This window comes from Zalophus californianus, chromosome 13 (assembly GCF_009762305.2).
Source record: "Zalophus californianus isolate mZalCal1 chromosome 13, mZalCal1.pri.v2, whole genome shotgun sequence".
NCBI lineage: Eukaryota > Metazoa > Chordata > Mammalia > Carnivora > Otariidae > Zalophus > Zalophus californianus.
The window spans coordinates 8730209-8738264 of NC_045607.1; the positions used below are offsets into that span (position 1 = coordinate 8730209).

At 52.3% G+C, this 8056-nt stretch overlaps 1 long non-coding RNA gene across 1 annotated transcript; it reads right to left on the reverse strand.

The window, feature by feature from the left end:
- Positions 1–389: 389 nt before the first annotated feature.
- On the reverse strand, positions 390–3934 carry LOC113935109. The gene is made up of 3 exons (XR_003523901.2): positions 3800–3934; positions 2933–2976; positions 390–536 (listed from the first exon to the last, which is right to left on the reverse strand). It is a non-coding gene; the product is annotated as an uncharacterized LOC113935109 (long non-coding RNA).
- Positions 3935–8056: the final 4122 nt, after the last annotated feature.

Below are 8056 nucleotides of genomic sequence, written 5' to 3' on the forward strand. Positions count from 1 at the left end.
AGGGCACCTGGGTGGCTCAGTTGGTTAAATGTCTGCCTTCGGCTCAGATCATGATCCCAGGGTCCTGGAATCGAGTCCCACGTCGGGCTCCTTGCTCAGTGGGGAGCCTGCTTCTCCCTCTCCCTCTGCTGCTCCCCCTGCTTGTGCTCTGTCTGTCAAATAAATAAGAAATCTTAAAAAAAAAAAAACAGAAATTAAATGGAATTCCAACCAAAGGCACAGCAAGGCTTTCTGAAGAAACTTGGTAAACTAATCTTAAAATTCCTATGACAATAAGGGCCAAGAATACCTGAGACAATTTTGAAGAGGAACAAGAAGATAGGGAGATACTTAGCCCTACTGTATTAGGGTGACAGTAGCTGAAACAAACCTCAACATCTTTATGACTCAAACATGATAGAAGTTTATTTCTGGCTTCTATAAATCCAAAATGGACGTTCCGGATCAGTGGGCATCTCTCCCTCAAGCAGCAAGTTGTAGACCCAGTCTTTTTCCATTTCTGGTTCCCATCTGTCACCATGCATGTTTGCATCAAGCTGGTGGAAAAGGAAAGAGAATGAAGGATCATGAATGGAAGTTTTTGTAAGCAATGCCTAGAAATGGTGTACTTTGTTTCCTTTCACATCAGGGGCCAGAACTCACTCATGTGGCCACACCTACTGCCAGGGAGGCTGTGAGACAGAGCCCAGCTGTGGTCCCAAGAACAAGAGCAAATAGGTATAGTGAAAAGCTAGCCAGTCTCTGCCATACCTGCCATATGTCAAGATTTCTTATACAGATATTATCATCTAAACTGTGTGGATTGGCACAGGGATAAACAAATAGATCAATAGAACAGGAAACATAGCCCAGAAACTGAATTATACAAGTATTGGAAGTCCCTATATGATGGGGATAGCATCACAATTCAGAGGGGAACTGCGGAACCATGTAACGTATGGTACGGGGACAACGGGCCATCTCTGTGGGAGTCAATGTAAAATAATATGTATGGAAGGCCATATACAAAAACCTAGATAACTTGAGGTCCTAAATGTAAGAGAGCAAAGACTTTAAAATAATTAGAAGAAAGTATCAGAGAATATCTTATGGTTTTATTTAGGGAAAGATTTCTTGAACATGGGAAAGACAGAGAGAAAGAAGGGAGGAAACACCAACCGTGAAGGAAAAGACTGATACATTTGACTCTCCTTTCTGCCTCATTGTTTTCTCTATTACTGTGCCCAAACCACTGTAAAGAAAGATGTCCTCAATGAAAACATTTTTTAAATCACAAGAGGAAACATTCTCAAAGTAGAAAACTATAAAGGATTAATATTCAGATTACATAATGAACTTCAATAAGATAAAGGCATACAACCAGCAGAAGAGCAGATAAAGGATATGAACAACTAATACGCAAAGGAGAAAATGGAATTTCCTATGAAAAATGAAAAGATGCCCAACTTCACTCATAATTGTGGAAACACACACACGAAGGTCAACAATGAGATACCAGATCACATCAATGAAATGGGCAAAAATTTAAAAGTCTAGCAGTACCAAGTGTTCTTAGTAAAGATGTGGGGAAATGGAGACTCTTGCACACTGTTGGTGGGACACAAATCAGTGCAAATACTTTGGAGAGCAATTTGGAAATATAGCTTGACAATATACACATCCCAGGACCCAGCAATTCCTCCCCTTGGTATACGCCCCAGAAACATTTTGCTCCTAGACACAACGAGACATGCTGGAGGATGCTCATTGGAGGATTATCTACAGTTGCAACAAAATTAAGAAACAATCTGTTTGTCTACCAATAGCAGAGTAAATAAAGAAAGTATGGTGTTTTTGTGCAATGTGCTATTCTTCCTCAGGTAAAATGAATGAACCTGGGCTATATGTGACAGCTATATGTGAACAAATCTTGGGAAAATAATGTTGAAAGCAAGTTGAGAATGATCCCGTTCATGTAAATATGAACAATGGCAGGTAACAGCTCATTTAAAAATTAAAAATATACAAAACAATACTATATTTTTATGGATAGCTACATAGTGAACGTATAAAAATGTGAATGGGCAGGACACACATCAACTTAGAGTTACCTATGAGTTAGTGCCAGTGAAGCGCGTAATGAAAAAGAATCAGGATGAGAGCAAAATCAGATAGAAGTAATATGGTAAAATGTTCATGGCTGCTAAATATGGGTGATGAGCAGAAAGGTTTTATTATATTATCCCCTATTCTTGCATATGTGTGAAATATTTTATGTGTAAAATTTTATTTTTTTAAAAGATTTTATTTATTTATTTGACAGAGAACGAGACAGCGAGAGAGGGAACACAAGCAGGGGGAGTGGGAGAGGGAGAAGCAGGCTCCCCGCAGAGCAGGGAGCCCGACGCGGGGCTCGATCCCAGGACCCTGGGATCACGACCTGAGCCGAAGGCAGACGCTTAACGACTGAGCCCCTCAGGCGCCCTATGTTTAAAATTTGAATAAAATAACTTCTAAAAATCTTAGGGATGGATTCTGGTTGGCCTATCCCCGATCAGTTGCCCATTTACGAAGCAATCAACTGGAAGAAAATTGCAATTCTGGCTATAGCTATATATGCAGAGTTCTGGGGATGCGGATAGTGTCCTTAAGAAGGAAGAGAAGTAGCCCAGACAATACCAAAGATGCCTACTCTGTGCTGGTCCCCGGGGCATAAGCAGCCAGGATATCTGGGATATTAACCCGGGAACACATTAGAATCCCCAAGGAGCTTCTTTCAGGAATCAAACGCAAACCAGCTGAGTCAGAATTTCCTGGGCATTCCCATTTCCAAAAACCCTGCCAGTTGGTTCTGATGGGAAATCTTAGTTAAAGAATAATCATCTAAGGCCTTGGGTTCAAACTCCGGTGTTGCATCCCTGGCTCAGGTGAGCAGGGCCCAATTTTTACCCACCTAACATGTGCCTGGGTAGGGACTCCTTCCGTTTGAGAGACAGCCTGTGGACAAAGGAGAGGACACACACAAGTAGACTAATTTCTAGGAAGGCCCCATTTCCAGACTTCATCCTCCAATAATACCCTTGACCTTAACCACCCACCCTGGTTCCTCTGGAATTTGGCAATAGGAGATACATTGGGGAGAGAGGAACTTGAGCTCCCCCTAGAGGCCAAAAGTGTTAACGTTGGTGATTTTCCAAAGCTCTTTTGCGTGGTTAAAAATAACAGTAAGTAGGGCGCCTGGGTGGCTCAGTGGGTTAAGCGACTGCCTTCGGCTCAGGTCATGATCCCGGAGTCTCAGGACCGGGTCCTGCATCTGGCTCCCTGCTCAGCGGGGAGTCTGCTTCTCCCTCTGACCCTCTCTCCTCTCATGCTCTCTCTCTTAAATAAATAAAAATCTTTAAAAAATAAACAAAACAGTAAGTAAAACAATGGCTTCCCCGGGCACTTACTAAATGCCAGACACTGTGCAGAAATGATGTGCCTAAAGTCCCTAAACTAGGGGGTGGCAAATTCGGGATTCGAACCCAGATCTGTCAGACTCCCAGAGCCGTAGCATGGTGAGTCATTAAAGATCCTCCACAGTGTGGCAGCAACCAGCCTCCTCTCCTTACACCTGCCCGCAGTGACACCATAGAGTCTACTCTTCTCCAAGTACACGGAGCATCACGTGGTGGCGGTGATACTGTTGATGCCCTCATGCCCTTCTTATTGCCTTCCTGCCTGGCGTCCCCTGAGTATCCTTCCTACCAAAACATCTATGTGGCAAGTCCTAATTGTTCTTCAGGGCTCTGCAGAATGCACAACGCCTTTGGTTGCTTACCTGTCTCCCCCATTCCGCTGTGCACTCCCAAGAGCGGGCATCGACTTACTCGTCTCTGTGCCCCCAGTTGATGAGCGGAGTGAGAGGATGAGCGAATACACGAATGAGTGAACGAATGAATGGTACTGGCGATGACAAGCAAATGGCAACAGTGGCAGAGGGGGATGCGTGCCTGTAACCATAGTAACGATGTTGCTGTGTGATAGCGCTAGAGGTTGGTAACCATGGCAACACTGACAGTGAGGCCTGTTTGGACAGTACTAGCTCTGTCCACTGCCTGTCCATGCCGAGCCTGACCTGCTCAGGGGCCAAACAAGGCGATGAACGCAAGCAGCAACTGTTATCCTGCTCCCAAGACCCCGTCCCACCCCAGGGCTGAGTTTCACAGTGGTCGCATCCTCTTTCGGAGGGGTCCATGAGACTCCCGGAAAACCGTGCTGGGGACGAGGGGGTACCGTCTGCCTGGATGTGTGTATATGTGCGCAGGCAAGAGGCAGCTGGATGGGTAAATGTGTAGGGTGTAGCTTGCGCTCAGGCTAGTCTTGTTCTTGTGAGTGCCCGGGGAAGGGTCTGCTGCAAGAGTATTAGGGGAAGAGGGACAGCCCCCTATATGAGTGGGGGGCAGCGCCAGAGGCGTGGGGGCGGTGTGGAGGGAGGGAGGGTATCAGTGCATCGCGAGTGTGGCCGCAGTGCGCTGTTTCTGGGAGGGGCGACGCGGTGCGTGTGCGTGTGCGCGCCGCGCGCGCGCGCGCCCGGGAGCTCTGTCGTGGGGGGCGGGGTTCCGGGGCTGCGGGGCGGGGGCCCTTGGCCGCACCGCCTGCGCGGCTGGGGGTGGGGGGTGCTCCGCCCCATCCATCACCCCCAGCGCAGCGAGCAAGGCGGATATCACTGTGTCACCGGCGACTCCGCTCGCAGATCTTATCCTCTTCATTTCCGCCTGAGCCCAGCCCGCCCGCGCCGGCTCCCTGAAGGCTCCATCCATCATGGGGGAACGCGGGGGGCTGCACGGGGTGTGGGGGGGGGCCTCTCAGACGGCGCGGAGAGGGAGGGGCAGCAGGAACCAGAAGCACCGTCCGACACCTGAGGAAGGACAAGTGGGGGCTGGGGGGACCTCTGAGTCCGCGCTTTCACGTGGGGGAGGGGACGCTCTCTGCCCCGGAGCGGACGAGGGACAAGGAGCCAGCGCCGGGGCCCTAGCCTGGGACACTCGGCAGGTTGCTGGGGTCCGGACCCCTGGGTGCCTGGCCTCTCTCTCCCACGCTGAGGGGCAGCGTGGGGAGCGGGGAGCGTGACTGCACCCCAGGCCTGGGGAGGGGGTGCTGAGCGCGGGGCCCGCACCTGGACCCTGCGGGGCGACCCGGGGCCCGGGCCGCGCGGGCGGGGGCGGGCTCCCCGAAGGGAGGCCTTATTTCATTTCCCCGCGCTGCTGAGGTTTCTGCGCAGTGTCTCTCTCACCTCTTTAAATTTTACGGCGCTTGGCTTGTGGCCGCCGGGCCCCGCCCCGGGGAGGAAGCGGGTGCTGGGTCTGGGAGCCTGCCCGGGCCGAGGAGTGGTTCCAGCAGGCAGGGCGCGGGTCAGGCCCAGGGCGCCCAGACTCTGCAGGGGCGCCCGGCCTGCGACCCCCCTGTGGTTCCCCGGGACCTTCCAGGAAGGGGGTCTGGGCTGTCCTGGCCCAAAGGGCGGGGTTTGCCGAGGAGCGCCTCAGGCCCGACCCCGCTCCCTTTTCCAGACTCCTGGGCTCGCCGCACCTCCCTCCTCCTGCTCCCGGAGTGTTGCGGGGGGGGGGGGGGGTGAGGACCTGCTGGAAGAGGGAATAAGAGGAGCAAAAATAGATGGCAGCCTTGGGGCCCCAGTCGCGTTGCCAAATCCACCCCCCACCCCCCGCCAGATTCCCCTGGAAGCAGGATGGTGCCCCCAAGTCCAGAAGCAGGGTCAAGTACACAAACTTCTGGTCGCCGAGGGCCGGGCCCAGCACCTGCTTGGAGACGAGGCTGGGGGCTGGAGATGAAGGGAGGAGAGTGAAGAGGCCACTGGCCCCCCACAGGATTCCCTCAGGAGACTGAGATGACTCCCTCCCAGGGTCAGTCTGAGGGAGGGGAAGGAGTGTGGCCCTGCTTGCGGGGGCGGGGGGGGGGGTGAGGGAGAAGCGGGGAGCAGGAACAGCAGATGACTGTGAACAAGAGAGGGGGTGTGAGGGAGAGAGAAGTGTGAGCAGTGTGTGTGAGGGTGTGGAGTACCTGTGGATCCCATTAAGTGGGGGAGACACTGCCCATACAAACAGCCAATTCAGGGAGAGTCAGGATTTGCACACAGTTCTGTCTGACTCCAGAGCCACCTTTCTTAGATTTGCAGTCATCACCTTGACTTCCCAACAATCCACTCCTTATTAATAGAGCCCCAGTCTGCACCGCCAGCCACCCACGCCACTGTGACAAGTACATAACCAGAAGGAAACAAGGCACAAAACAAATTTGGCTCCACTGGCCTGGGAGATGGGCCCAGCAGTGGGAGACACCAGCTGCCCAGGATGCCCCTTGCAGGGGCCTGGGGACCCCAGGACTGGTGCAGTTCAGAGCGGGGGGGGGGAGGGGGGGCTGTGGGGGCAGAGCTGCAGCCGGAACTCACCACCTGGTGGCTGAAGTCTGCTGGAAGCTTCCAGGCTGAAGAAGGCTCTGAGACATTTTTTTCCCCCCTCTATTGACCTGGAGAGGAAATGTCCTGGATATCACACTCTAGGGAGCTCAACCACCAGCATCTTTATGAGGAAAATTGGTCACCTCCCCATGACCCAGCCAAGGACTGATATGGCCGCCCCTCCCCTATTCCCACCCCTGCTCCTGCATTCCGTGGGTCTGCTGGTTAATGGTCCATCTTCTTCACGCTCCTCATGTACAATCTCTCACCACATCCCATTGATTCACCCTTCTAAACATCTCTCAGATCTGTCCCCTTCTCCCTCATCCCTGCCACTACAGTCATCGTCCCCAGCTCCCATCCATCCTCCATACTGTGATGACAGCTGGGCCATGTCATACCCTCGTAAAACTCTTTAAGGGCTGCCTGTTGCTCCCAGGATAAAGCCAGAGTTCTCAGCATTCCGTTCAAGGTCTCCAAGCTCTGGCCTGACTCCCCTCTGAGGCCACCTTTCCTGCTTTCCTCGCCTGGCTTTCCTAAAGTCACTTTGATCTTGCCTGCTTCTGAACCCATTGCATGTGACTTCCTCTGCCTGCCGGGTGTCCTTCCCTCCTTTCTCTACGGGACTGGATTCTCGTCACCCTTTGAGGCCTGGCTCACATGCATCCTGCTGCTCAGGGAAGCCTTCCTGGAGAGAAAGCCTTTTCTGTACTCTCCTGACTGCTGTGTTCCCTTGTCCGCTGGTTATAATTGGCTGTTAGGGCATGTCTGGCTCTTGCGCTAGACTGATTGCTCACTGAGGGCAGGAGTCCTCATTTATCACAAGAGGCCGAGTACCTGGCGGAAGAACGCATGAGGGGTTGCTGTCAAACGAGAAAAGGGAAACTGGTATTGTTTGGGACCTAATACCAGGCTGCCCCCAGCCTGTTTCTAGACTTGCTTGGACCTGGGGCCCTGAGGTCCCCCTAATTGGGGTGTGGGTGAGGAGAAAGGGGCTGGTGAGTTTGAACATTACTGCTTCACACAAATTTTCTTTCCTCTGAGCCTCCCTCACACTGCCCCTTAAGGCTGCAGAAGACCTACCTGTAATGAGGTCTCAAGATTCAGAAACGTTCACTCCCGGCCTGTGGCTTTTGCATCTCATAGGATGACTGGTTGTCATGGCAACCTGAGCGCAGGACGTGCCTGCTGGCTCCCTTCCCAGGGTGGGAGCTGCCGGCTGAGTGCCCTGTACACGATGCTGGTTGAGCCAGTGTGAGATGGTGCTGGATGACTGGGACCTGCTCACTCTGAACCAGACGGGGTCTCCTCATTCTTTCCCCAGCAGAAGCTTGGGAGCTCACCCCAGGGTGTTGGCCTGGGCCCGCACCACATGCTCCAGGGCGGCAACCCTGTAAATATGTTTCTTTTCCTTTGGGGACCAGCAACCCTCTGGTCAAATACTCATGCTTGGGCTCTGGAGTCAGACAGAATCCCTTCTAGCCTTGCCTCTGCCACTGGATGGCTGTATAGTCTTGAGCAAGACGTTTAATGTTCTGAGCCTCAGTTTCCTCATCTATAAAATGGGGTAATAGTAGCATCATGGGATTTCTTTTGGCCAGATGGTGAAGTAGTGCTCTGAAA